Source organism: Carlito syrichta, unplaced genomic scaffold (genome assembly GCF_000164805.1).
Source record: "Carlito syrichta isolate Samal-C Ts95f unplaced genomic scaffold, Tarsius_syrichta-2.0.1 Scaffold314861, whole genome shotgun sequence".
Classification (NCBI taxonomy): domain Eukaryota; kingdom Metazoa; phylum Chordata; class Mammalia; order Primates; family Tarsiidae; genus Carlito; species Carlito syrichta.
This window is the reverse complement of record NW_007258957.1, coordinates 63426-76649: the sequence shown is the minus strand read 5'-3', so window position 1 is coordinate 76649 and position 13224 is coordinate 63426. Positions and strand designations below refer to the sequence as shown.

Below are 13224 nucleotides of genomic sequence, written 5' to 3'. Positions count from 1 at the left end.
CACCTGTAATTCCAGCTACTGGGAAGGCTGAGGCAGAAGGATCGCCAGAGCCCTGCAGGTCGAGGCTGTGGTGGCCGGGAGTGGCCACTGCACTCCAGTCTGGGCGACAGAGTGAGACTCCAACTCAAAAATAAATAAATAAATATAAATGTTAAACTCTTTCTTTCAGTAAAAATAACCATAATATATTATTTATTTTTTAAAAAAATTTTATCTGAAGACCAGTGAGACCATTTCTCTAACTCATGTGTATGTTTCACTAGTAAACTGCAAGGTCTCAACTTTCAAAATGGACTAATCAATATCGGTAGTTATTTCAGAGAAAGTCGTGGGAGTGTTATGTACCTAGCCTAACAGTGCAGAAATGAGATATGCCAGGAAGTACTTGGTCCACATTAAATAGAAGTTTAAGGCATCCCAAGAAGATAGTTTTAACAAAGAAAGTGGATTTAATATAAGAAATACTATGAGTAAGAGTTTATGAAACTATGATTAGGAATCTTAGTGATGAGGTGAAAATATATATTTGTTATATGTCAAGAAAAATAAAAAGCTACTTACAAATCCCAGCAAATCTTTACAGGAAAGTCATGAACCAAATTAAAATGAGACATGATTTTGAAAACATGATGGATTATAAATTTAAAAATGCACTGATACTTGGAGCTGTTTCCTTAGGGCTGGTCTTTACTTATTGTGTCAAATCACATGTCTTGGATCTGTGGCAACAAGTAAAGAACATGATAGCATAAATGTCATTTATTTATTTTCAAAATTTTAAGTCAACACACAAACTAACCATTGAAATCTTAATTATATGTACAGAAAACAATTACAGTTCTATGATGCTTAAAACTTTAACATACAGGTATAGCTGATAGAAGTTTGGAGGTGGGTTAGGAAAAGGAATGCAAACTCAGAAGGAACTGGAACTTAGGAATAGTACATAGATTCTATCTAAACATGATGGATCCAGAAATAGAACCTAAGAAGATATTTTTAAAGTTGTAAAAGAAACCACTAGGCAAACAGAAAGAAATAATGATGAAAAAGAAAATGAGTGAAGCAGAGTATTGTGTAGGTTAGCTAAATCTTTAACTTTTCTGAAATCATGAATCCAGAGGTGGAATTCTGAGTAATAACCAGAAGAATTAAAAAGAGAAATAATTTTAAACGGGTATTGTGTTTTGGTGAATGAATGTGGTAGGAGACCTTTTCTTTGTGATCTATATTCTCCAGTTTGAGTTTTTTTTTAAACCATACAATAATCAAATCTACCATTATACTGTTATAAATATTTGTCCCGTCACTAATGTACTTGTGTATAACCCCTGAATGTCTTCACTGAAATTTGGATTTTTCCGATAATACCATTGTGGCTATGTGTAGGAGAGAAAAGAAGGGATAGAGGTGGGAGAGAGAGAGAGATAGAGAGGCACTTCTTAACTACTGATTAAACTTATATAATGGTCAGCTATTTAAAGTTTCCATTTTTACAGCTTGTCAGCTGTATCACTGTGCTGGTCTCTTTGGAATGGTACAGAAGAACGGATTGATTTAAATGCAGAAGAGAAAAGTCAAGAATAAACTGCTGATAGTGTTGAAGAAGGTAATATCTGGTTTACACCTGGTTTTCATGTAGGAACTCATGGTTAGTGGTTTTCTTTTAATGCCACTAATTCAGCCTCTGAAAAAGTTTGTGAGATTATGGCAAACTGAAAGTTTAAAACCTTACCTTTCTGACAATCTTACCTTTCAAGACAACATGTGAAATTCATCTATTCATCTGTCTGTCCATCATTCTGTGACTGGCCATCATCCGTCCACAGTTACTAAGAGGACAATTAGTTACAAACTCTCCTGTTCTTAGTGACATATTAAGTGTTCAATCTTGATTGCCTGTGATTAAGCAAGCATCTAGCTCACCTCCTCTCCAACCTTATTTCTCACTATTCTCTCCAGCATACCCCCCATTGCAGGGAGGCAGCTTTCTTCACTTTTCTCTGCATGCACAAAGCTAGAATATTTCTACCTCCACTCCAAGAGAAAAAAAAAATGCCTGCTCTTTCAAACTAAGTTCCAATCTCACTTCCCTCAAGAAAATGTGTCTAACATCCATCCTCATGGCTCTTTGCCTAATATTTTTTAAACCACTGATAAGTTTTAGCACTTCACAATATGTTGTCTTAAATTGTACAACTAATTGTTTTGTTCGTTTGGATTTTAGTTCTTCAATTTGAAGAAAGAGTCAGTGACTTCCTTTAGAGTTTTCATTTTTTCATGAATCAATTTTAGAAAACTATAAATGTCTATGATCGTGTTTATTTAGTGCACATTTAAAATATATTAGCATAAGGTTATTCATAGTATCCATCTCTGTCACCTCTGTAGTTATGTTTTCCTTTTAATTTTTAATATAATTTGTGTGATTTCTCTTTTTTTTAAATAAATCTTACTAAAGACTTGTCTAGTTGACTCTTCTCAAAGAACTAACTTTTGGCTGTGCTATTTCTATTATTATCCTTCTTTTCTATTTCACTATTTTTTGTTTTCATTTGTATTCTCTTCAGTTTATATTCTTTGGGTCTATTCTGCTGTTTCTTTTTTCTAACTTCAGTTAGTCATTATTTCATTGGTTTCCAGTAAAAATTTAGAAATTTGATTTTTTCTTTTGTAATGTAAATAACTAAGTTCATATACATTTCCCTCAAAGTAACACTTTTGTCATATCTCACAGCTTTTATTTTATACAATTTTCATTATCATTTATTTCTAAAAATGATTTTACTTCTAAAAATAAAGTCTTACTTTCATTATGACTTTTCCTAGACATTTAAGTTTTGAAATATGTTTTAAATTTTCCAATGCTGAAATAGCCTTATATATAAGTTTTTTTTGTATTTTTGCTAATATACATTTGGGATAAATTTTAGGAAGTTTGATAGTTGGGTCAAAGGATTAATGCCTATTCAACTTTTCTATATAATTCCTGATTGCCTTCTAACAGGATGTGAGTCATGCTTTCCTAACAACAATGTATGAAAATGACTGTTTCCACACAAACTCACTAACAGTAAATTGTGAAACTTTTGAATTTTTGCCAATAGATGAGAAGTAGTGCTTCAGTATAGTTTTAATTTAAATTTCTCTTTTTTGAATGAGCTTAAAAATTATTTGTCTTTTTCCTTCAACTGTTTATTCGCCTCTCTCATATGTTTACATGGGGCTGTTGATGGTCTTTTCTCCTCTATTTTTAGAGATCCATTATATACGAAGGATCTTAAACTTTTTGTGATATAATATCCAAATGTTTCCCCTATTTTGTCGCTTACTTTTACTTTTCTTAACTTTATGCCATGCAAATGTTTTCCATTTGTATATAATCAAGTGTATCTACTCTCAGGGATTCCTCTAACACAAGTGATTGTAATCATTTGTTCTGTATTGACAAGGATTTCTACTTTCCATTTTTTGTGAGCTTTTGTTTACCTTTTTTTGTTTCAGATTATCCTGAGCAATCTCATGGCTGTCTCAAGAAGTCTTATAGCTTATTTTGCAGTCTGTAGACAACAGAACGCAAGCTGGCCAAGGAGGAGGGAACCCTGAAGAAGCAGCTAACCAACATGTCTGAGAACTCCTTGTGGAGCACTATAGTGAATGTCAACGCCATCTTCCTCCTGGTCATGGTGGTCTTTGATCATGGCTATTATGCCTGAACTCTGAGTCACTAGACTAATTAATAGTTATTAATTAAGTAAATCATAATTTATAGATTTTTATTCTATAACTTGTATTGCAAAGGAGAGATAAGCAGTTGGTAATTTTATCTAATGACATGTCTATACATTTGATTTTTTGCTTTTGTTCTTCCTTTGTGTCATTAAAAAAGAGTTGATAACTTATAATATGAGTAAAATGGCCTTATATGTCCTTAAATTAGATGCTTAGGTCTAAATATTTTTTCCTAGCTCTATTGAGGTATAATTAATAAATAAAAATTATGTATATTTAAAGTATACAATGTGATGATTTGATATGTGTATACATTGTCAAACCATTCCCACAAGTGAGTTATCACATTCATTACCTCACATGGGTACATTTTTTTGTGACTATGATGAGAACAATTAAGATCTACTCTTTTAGCAAAATTCAAGTACAGTATTATTGACAATATAACATGCTGTACATTAGACCCCCAAAAGCATATTCATCTTACAACTAAAAGTTTGACCAACACATCACCTCTTCCTTCGCCTCTCATTCCTTGGCAACAATCATCTACTCTCTGCTTCTGAGTTCAGCTTTTCATTGCAGCATTATTCACAATAGCCAAAATATGGAAGCAACAAGTGTCTTGCAACAGATGAATAATTTTTAAAATGTGATACAATGGCATATTATCCATTCATTTAAAAAGGACATGCTGCCATTTGCAACAACATGGATGAACCTGGTAAACATGCTATGTGAAATAAATGAAACACAGAAAGACAAATACTGTAGGAGCTCACTGTTTTTTAAAATGACTTACCAGGCAGATTGCCCTACCTCACCATGCTTTCTGCAGTTTCCAAAGATTTCCACTGGTAAGAAATGCCTTTTCTAACTCTGCCTTATTCAGTAACCTCCGTGTCTATACAGCAGTGACTTCTCCTCTCAAGTGACCTATACTTAAGTGATCTTAAGGATTTGGAAAATTAAAATGTCTTCAAGTAGTTGAGAGGTGTAGCTAGAAATATCTGTTGTAAATATTTGTGAATATACTGGAAGTTATGTCTTTAATAAAGTTATCCCCCACTAAATACTAGAACATCAAAACCATAATTTTTTAAATGCTTAATTAAAATATAATTTACATACTATAAAACACATCTATTTAAAATGTATAATTCAGTATGTTTTGATATAGTCACAGAGTTGTGCAATCTAGTTTTTTTATTTTTTTTTTTTTTTATTTTTTCACCCGAGCAGATTTTTAATGTGGATGAGACAGGACTGTCACAATCTAATTTTAGATGTTAACATTTATTGATTGGCATCCCTTACTTGAATACAAATACTTCTATCTTAGTACTTTATTTTGCCTGGTTTTTTTTTTTTTGGATCAGAGTCTCACTCCGTCAACCCAGGCTGGAGCCCAGCCACCGCAGTCTCAACCTGCTGGGTTTTGGTGATCCTTCCACCTCAGCCTTCCAAGGAGCTAGAACTATAGGCGTGTGCTACCATGTCTGGCTAATTTTTGATTTATTGTAGAGACAAGATCCCACCAAGTTGCCTGGGTGAGTCTCGAAGGCGTAGGCTCAGGCAATCCACTCGCCTCAGCCTCCCAAAGTGCTGGGATTATAGACTGAGCCACTGAGTCTGGCCTATTTTGACTTTCTGAATGACAATTATCTCTATGTAGTACTGCACATAATGCACACCTTTTTATAAGTAACTTAAACTAAAATGCTTTAAATAAATTGCAAAAGAAACACATATCCATAATACTGTGATGAAAATTCAAACAATGCCCTTTGGCTTATAGAATTCAATATAATATTCTTCCTGACAGTCCAGTCCTCTCATCTATTCTAACTTCCCAGAGAAATAAATGTTAACAGGTGAAAACATATGTTCTACAAATTTTTCTATTCATTTATACATATTTTAAAATACACGTTTTTCACATAATACAGTCTTGTTTTATGTGTTGTTCTGTCACTGGCTTTTCCACATAAAATACATCTTGGCAACCCTTGCCTATCAGTACACACAGGTCTCCCTCGTCCTTTTTAATAGGTGTACTATGTATATTCCAAAGGATGGTTTACCAAAATTTGGCCACTTTTTTACTGAGAAACATTCATGTTGGTTTCAATTATTTGGTATTATCAACAATGCTCAAATGGATACACCTGCATATTTCTCTTTTGACAAATTAGCTACTTTTATTTTCCTTAATGATTGATTCCTAGAAGCAGAATACTAGGGTGAGGGTTATGCACATTAATATTTTGATAAAAATTTAAACTTTGTGTTCTAAAAAGTATTCATCAGTTTATACTCTCATCATCAGTGTATGAGAGTTCCTATTTACTCATTTTTTTACATTGTAAATACATACAATTATCTTTTTTATTTTAAATATGTGGGGTACAATACAGGATTAGATATACAAATGGTCATTGTACAGGTAAAGTTTGGTCCTCACTTTGGTCCCCACTTTACCTGAATTGAGATTAGGTATACTTATTGATGATGTGTGCCTCCCTCTTTCCCCTGACAGTTTTTCACTACTGCAAATCCCTTTCTTTTTTTTTTCTTTTTTTTTAATCAATATTTTTTATTATGATATTGTGGAGTACAGTTAAGGATTAGGTATACAAATATGCTTCGTTCAGGCACCCTTGTTGATAAGAGGTGTCTCCCCGTCCCCAGACAGATATTGATTACTGTTAATCCCATCTCCTTTCCCCTCCCCCCCATAGTTTCCCACCACTGTCAGTCATTTTCTTATAGTATTACCATAGATGTTCAAGGTCCACTATATGAGTGAGAGCATGTGATACTCAGATCTTTGTTTCTGTGAGAGATCACTCAGTATTATAGACTCTAGTTCCATCCAGGTTGCTGTAAAATGCATGATTTTGTTCTTTTATATGACTCCGTAGTATTCCATCGTGTATATGTAGCACATATTTTTAATCCAGTCCTCTTTTGATGGACAGCATGGTTCTTCCTGGTTCTTGCTATTGTGAACAATGCTGCGATAAACATACGTGTGCAGGTATCTTTTTTATAGAGTGATTTGAGTTCTTCAGGATATATTCCCAGTAGGGGGATTGCGGGGTCATATGGGAGGTCAATATTTAGGGCTTTTAGGAATCACCATACTGTTTTCCACAGAGGTTGCACTAGTTTACACTCCCACGAACAGTGTAGAAGTGTTCCCTTTTCACCACACCCTCTCCAGCAACTGTTATTTTTTGAGTTATTGATAATTGCCATTCTGACTGCTACTTGGAACTACAAGGAACTCAAACGTGCTGAAAAGAAAAAAACAAACAACCCCATTATAAAATGGGCAAAAGATATGAACAGACACTTCTCAAAGGAAGGCATCCGAGCAGCCAACAGACACATGAAAAAATGTTCAACCTCACTAATCATCAGGGAGATGCAAATCAAAACCATACTGAGATACCACCTAACTCCAGTCAGAATGGCAAATTCCTTTCTTTCTTTCTTTTTATTTCTTTCTTTCTTTCTTTCTTTCTATTTTTCTTTTTTTTTTTTTTTTTTAGTTGGAGTCTCACTCTGTCTCCCAGACTGGAGTGCAGTGGCATACACACAGCCACCCCAGTGTCGACTTGCTAGGCTCTGGCAATCCTTCCACCTCAGCCTTCCAAGTAGCCAGAACTACAGGCATGCGCTAACACATTCGGCTAATTTTTTATTTATTGTAGAGATGAGGTCTTGCTGAGTTGCCCGAGCTGGTCTTGAACCCATGGGCTCAGACAATCCACTTGCCTCGGTCTCTCAAAGTGCTTTCTTATAGTATATTGATGATTGTTGAGGGTCTGTTTATGAGTGAGAACATGTGGTACTCAGTTCTCTATTTTGATGAAAGATCACTGGTATTATAGACTCTAAATCCCTCTAAGTTGCTGCCAAGTCCTTAATTTTGTCCTTATTTTTGGCTGTGTAATATTTCATCATGTATATGTATCACATTTTTTCACCCAGTCTTGAACACTTCTTCATTGTTGGTGAGAGTATAAACTAGTACAGCCACTATGTAAAACTGCGATGATTCCTAAAAGATCTAAAAATTGACCTTCCATATGACCAAACTCATACATTTAATTATGGAGTATATTATCAATCAATAATTTTTTGTCAATTCGATGACCAAAATGTAATTTCATTTTTGAAATCTGTTTCTTCACCACTAGTGAGATTATATATTATAGATTATATATAGATTATATATGTATAATATATGATTATATATTATATTATATATTGTATTAATATTATATAGAGATTACATATGCATGTATGTACTGGCTATTTATATTTTTCTATGAATTTCTTGATATCTTTTACCAAGTTTCTTTTTTAAAAATTTTTTTATTTTAAAGATGTGGGGTACAATTCAGGATTAAGTATACAAATGTTCATTATACAGTTACCCTTGTTGATGAGGTGTGCTTTTACCAGGTTTCTAATTAATTTATAGATATTCTTTAGATATCTGGTTATTTACTATTTGCATATGAACAGCAAATACTTCTTCTTAAAGTGCATATTGTCTTTTCTTTTAACTTTATGTTGTCTTTTATTGCAAATAAGCTTGAATTCTTATTTAGTCAATTTTTTATGGCTTCTAGATTTTTGTGACTTATTTTCAATTGTCTGTCCTTTTGGGGCTTTATAGTCATTTTTTGTTTTAAAGAATGTACTCAAGTCATACAATATCTTGCAATTTACTTTTCATTCTTTGTAGTAATGGTGAATGACACTAAGCCTAACTAATGTAGATCAAATGTATTCATTTTAATTTATGCTAATAATTTAAAATATTATATAAATTTGATTTTTTTAACAATTCCCCTTTAGATGGACATCCAGGTTAAGTACTTTTTGTCACCATAAACAATGTTGCAACAATCATTTTTATACATAGTAGCCCACTGATGGTTTTATTTCTATAGGATACAATCCTTGAAGTGGTATAACTCAACTATAGATATGTTTACTTATATTTTCACAGATACTAACAGACTACTTTCCAAAAACTTAAAGCAACTTACACTTCTACCAATAACAAGGAACAAAGAGGTCTGTTTCATCCATATGTTCAGGGTTAGGGGCACTAATATTTTGATAAAAATTAAAAATTTGTGTTCTAAAAAGGAGTCTCAGTTTATACTCTCAATAAACTCTCAATAAAAGTTGTTACTTTTTTCAAAAAATTGCTAATTTCCTTGATTAAAAATCTCACAGGAGTACCAATTAATCATTTATTTTAATTTCAGATAGTTGTCTATAACCTTTTTTCTATTTTTTATCTGGTGGTTTATGGTGGTGGACATTTTGAAACAAAACAGGAAAGCAAAAAACCATATGATGTGAAAGTAACTAAATAAACCATTGATATTTTGTATATCAAAAATCAATGAAAACAAAATGTATTATAGCACATGAAGAAAAAGAGATCCCATAAATAAATGAGAAAAAGACAAGCAAGACTGATAGTTGAATGGCATCTGGATGGAAGGAGACAGACTTAGACTTCCCTGCCTATAGTATTTTTTTTAAGTATATCCTTAAATATATACAATGTCTTTATAGAGAGAAAACAAAACTTACCAACATAAGAGAAAAAAGTGATACATTAAATTACATCAAAATGTAAAACGTTCACTTCATGAAAGTCGCCTTTAATGAAATGACCAGACAAGCCACCAGATGACAGAAATACTTACAGTGTGTATGTCTGACAAAAAGAGTTGTATCCAGAATAAAAAGACCAACAACTCCATGGTTAAAGCAGTTAAAAAAAATAATAAAAGAAAGAAAGAGACACTCTGGGGATTAGGGTGTTTTGAGATGGTTGACGATAGGCACCCAGCACTTGCCTTCTCCACAAACAAGAAAAACAGCTAGTAGATAATCACACATTGAATAGAGTGTCTAAGAGAGAACACTGGAATTCAGCAGGAAGTGAAGGGAAAGTTTGAGGCACAGAAGGAAACAGCACATGAGTTGGCACCAGCAGTGGTGTTGACCACATGAATGGGCCAGTCCTCGGGCTACAGGTAGTGGATGCTGGTGAGTGCTAGTGATGGTGGTGGCAGCCCACCCTCAGTCCCCAAGAAAAGGAGTGCATAGATGCTGACAATGGTGGGCTGGGAAGGAAAAGAAAGCAAACAAACAAACACAGAAAAAACTTTACAAGAACCTCATGACAAGGATAAACAATCACATTTCAATAATCAGCTTGAATGTGAATGTACTAAATGTGCCATTGAAAAGACCCAGAATGGCAAACTGGATAAGAAACCATGATCCAATTGTTTACTGCATCCAGAAACCTCATCTCACCCACATACAGACTCAAAGTTAAAGGATGGAAAATGAGTTTCTGAGCAAATGGATCACAAAAGAAGGCAGGAGTCATGGTCTTAATAACAGAAAAAACAACCTTTAAGCTATCAAAAATTTAATAAGATACAAAAAGGACACCATATAATGATAAAACATTCAATCCATTAATAAGAAATATCCATCCTAAAAATATATGCACCCAACATAGGAGCACCAACATTTATAAAGTAACTACTAAGTAAGCTAAAAAAAGATATTGACTCTATTATAGCAGGGGACTTGAATACCCCACTGACAGCCCTAGATAGATCATTGAGGCAAAAAATCAACAAGGAGATCTAGAACCTAAAGTTAACAGTAAGCCAAATGTACTTAATAGATACCTACAGAATATTCCACCCAACAACCACAAAATATACATTCTACTCATTATCACATGAAACATACTCCAAGATTGATCACATTCTCAGTCATAAATCAAGCATAACAAATTCCATAATGTTGAAATATTGTCATGCACATTTGCAGACCACAGTAGAATAAAAATAAATATCAATACCAACAAAACTTTCCCAAAGCCCACAAAGACATGGACACTAAACAAAATGATGCTGAACAACTACTACGTCAACACTGAAATCAAAACAGAAATTTAAAGATTCCTGGAACCAAATTAAAATAAAGAAACATCAAAAACCAAAACCACTGGGATGCCATGAAATCAGTTCTAAGAGAAGAATTTATATCTCTAAGAGCACGTATCAAGAAAATGGAAAGATCACAAGTTGATAACCTAATGAATCACCTAAGGGTAATGGGAAGAGAAGACCACCAAACTCCTAAATGCAACAGAAGAATCCAGATAACCAAAATAAGAGCCCAAATATGGGATATAGAAGACAAAAATATCATAGAAAACATCAACAAAACAAAAAGCTGGTTCTTTGAAAGAATTGACAAGATCGATGCAGCCCTAGCCAGAATGACCAAGAAAAAGAGAGGAAAAGCCCAAATAAACACAATCAGAAATGCAAAAGATTGACTCACAACTGACCCCAAAGAAATACAAGTGATTATCAGAAACTACTATGCACACCTGTATGGAAGCAAACTTGATAACCTAAATAAAAGGGAAGACTTTCTTACATCACGTAACCTCCCAGGTTCAAACAAGAAGACATTGGTACACTATATAGACCAATAACAACCCAGAAAATTGACTCTGTCATAAGAAAACTACCTACAAAAAAAAATCCCTGGACCGATGTCTTTCCAGCAGAATTCTACAAAATGTACAAGGAGGAGCTGATCCCAACCCTATGAAAGTATTCCAGGCAATTGAGAAAGATGGAATCCCCCCCAAATCATTTTATGAAACTAACATCACACTGATACCCAAACCAGAAAAATATCCAACAGAAAAAGAGAACTATAGGCCAATATCCCTTATGAACATAGATGCAAAAATTCTCAACAAGATTCTAGCAAATTGGATTCAAAAATCATCCACCATGACCAAGTAGTCTTCATCCCGAGGATGCAGGGTTGGTTCAACATCCACAAGATCATAAATATAACTAAGTACTCAATAGATGTAAAAACAAGAACCACGTGATTATATCATCAGATGCACAAAAAGCTTTTGATAGAATTCAGCATCCCTTCTTGATAAAAACCCTCAAACACCCAGTTATAGAAGGAACATACCTCAAAATAGTAAGTGCCATCTATGCTAAACCCACAGCTAGCATATTGCTAAATGGACAGAAACTAGAAACATTTCCCTGAAAACTGGAACGAAACAAGGTTGTCCGCTCTCATCCCTCTTGTTCAACATTGTTTTGGAAGTCCCAACTAGAGCAATTAGAGAAGACAAGAAAATCATGGGTATCAAAATAGGGAAAGAGGAAGTTAAGTTATCCCTCTTTGCTGATGATATGATCCTATCACATTGAAAATCCAAGAGAATCTGTCAAAAACCTGCTTGCACTGATAAAGGACTTTGAAAAAGTCTGGGGTACAAAATAAATGTGCAAAAGATAGTAACATTATTATACACCAACAACAATAAGCAGAGAACCAAATAAAAAGCACAATTCCATTCACAACAGCCACAAAAAAATACCTTGGCATCTTCCTAACCAGAGAAGTGAAAGACCTTTACAATGAGAACTACAAAACACTGCTCAAAGAAATCCAAGAAGACACAAACAAATGGAAAAATATTCCATGCTCATGGATAGAAAGAATCAATATTGCTAAGTCATCTGTACTACCAAAGGCAATCTACAGATTCAACGCAATACCCATCAAATTACCAACATCATTCTTCTCAGACCTGGAAATGTCAATATAGAAATTTATATGGAAATATAAATGACCACTAATAGCCAAAACTATCCTTAGCAGAAGAAACAAAGCAAAAGGTTTCCCTCTTCCAGGCTTCAAACTTTACTATAAGGCTACAGTAATCAAAAGAGCCTGGTATTGGTAGAAGAACATATAGAACAATAGAACAGGATGAAGATTCCAGAAGCAAAGTCTCAGTTTCTCAACCAACTCATCTTTGACACAGCCTACAACAACAAACACTGAGGAGAGGAGAACCTATTCAGTAAATGGTGCTGAGAAAACTGGCTGATCACATGTAGAAGATTGAAACAGGACCCCTACCTATCACCATGCACAAAAATTAACTCTAAATGGATCAAAGACCAAAACATAAAACCTCAAACTATAAGAATCTTAGAAAATTCAGGAGACACCCTTATGGAAATTGGAACTGGCAATCAATTCTTGGTTAAAAGCCCAAGTGCCCATGCCATAAGAGATAAGATAGACAAGTGGGACCTCATCAAACTGACAAGCTTCTGCAAAGCAAAAGAAACCATCAAGAGAGCAAAGAGACAGTTCACAATGGGGGAAAAAAGCTTTGTCAACCATATATCTGACAAAGACCTAGCATCTAGGATCTACAAGGAACTCAAATGTGCTGAAAGAAAAAAAACAAATAGCCCTATTGCAAAGTGGGCAAAAGACATGAATAGACACTTCTCAAAAGAAGATATATGGGCTGCCAACAGACACATGAAAAAGTGCTCAGCCTCACTCATCATCAGAGAAATG

General features: G+C 34.1%; 1 pseudogene; it reads left to right on the top strand.

Annotated features, from left to right (window-relative positions):
- Window positions 1-3716, top strand: part of LOC103274701 — a 10519-nt pseudogene extending 6803 nt beyond the window's left edge.
- The last annotated feature ends 9508 nt before the right edge of the window (window positions 3717-13224 follow it).